Genomic DNA, 349 nt, shown 5'->3' with positions numbered 1-349 from the left:
CGGGAGGGGTGGGGAGAAAAAAGAGGAAGGGGGGCGGGGTAGCGGGGAAATCAACCTAAAGGCTCCCAACCTGGAGCGCTAAAGTGACATCGACGAGAGAAAGGAAGGCGGGGCACGGGAGGAGGGGCGGAGGGAAGGAAGGGAGGGGAAGGAGGGGCGAGAGGGCAGCTTCTGCGCAGGCGCACTCCCAGCGCGGAGGCGGCGGGTTGGGGTGGGGGGTGGCGCGCTGGGCCTGGAGGAGGGAAAGGAAGAATCTGGAGGGAAGGAAGCGGCGGGGACACGCGGTGTGGGACACGAGCTCACCGTCCCGAGCCGGTGGGGAAGCGCGTGGCGGCACAGCCGCCTCGCC

The sequence above is a fragment of the Bison bison genome, unplaced genomic scaffold (genome assembly GCF_000754665.1).
Source record: "Bison bison bison isolate TAMUID 2011002044 unplaced genomic scaffold, Bison_UMD1.0 scf7180017864533, whole genome shotgun sequence".
Taxonomy (NCBI): Eukaryota; Metazoa; Chordata; class Mammalia; order Artiodactyla; family Bovidae; genus Bison; species Bison bison.
The sequence above is the reverse complement of the archived record's forward strand: the minus strand, read 5'-3'. Positions refer to the sequence as shown.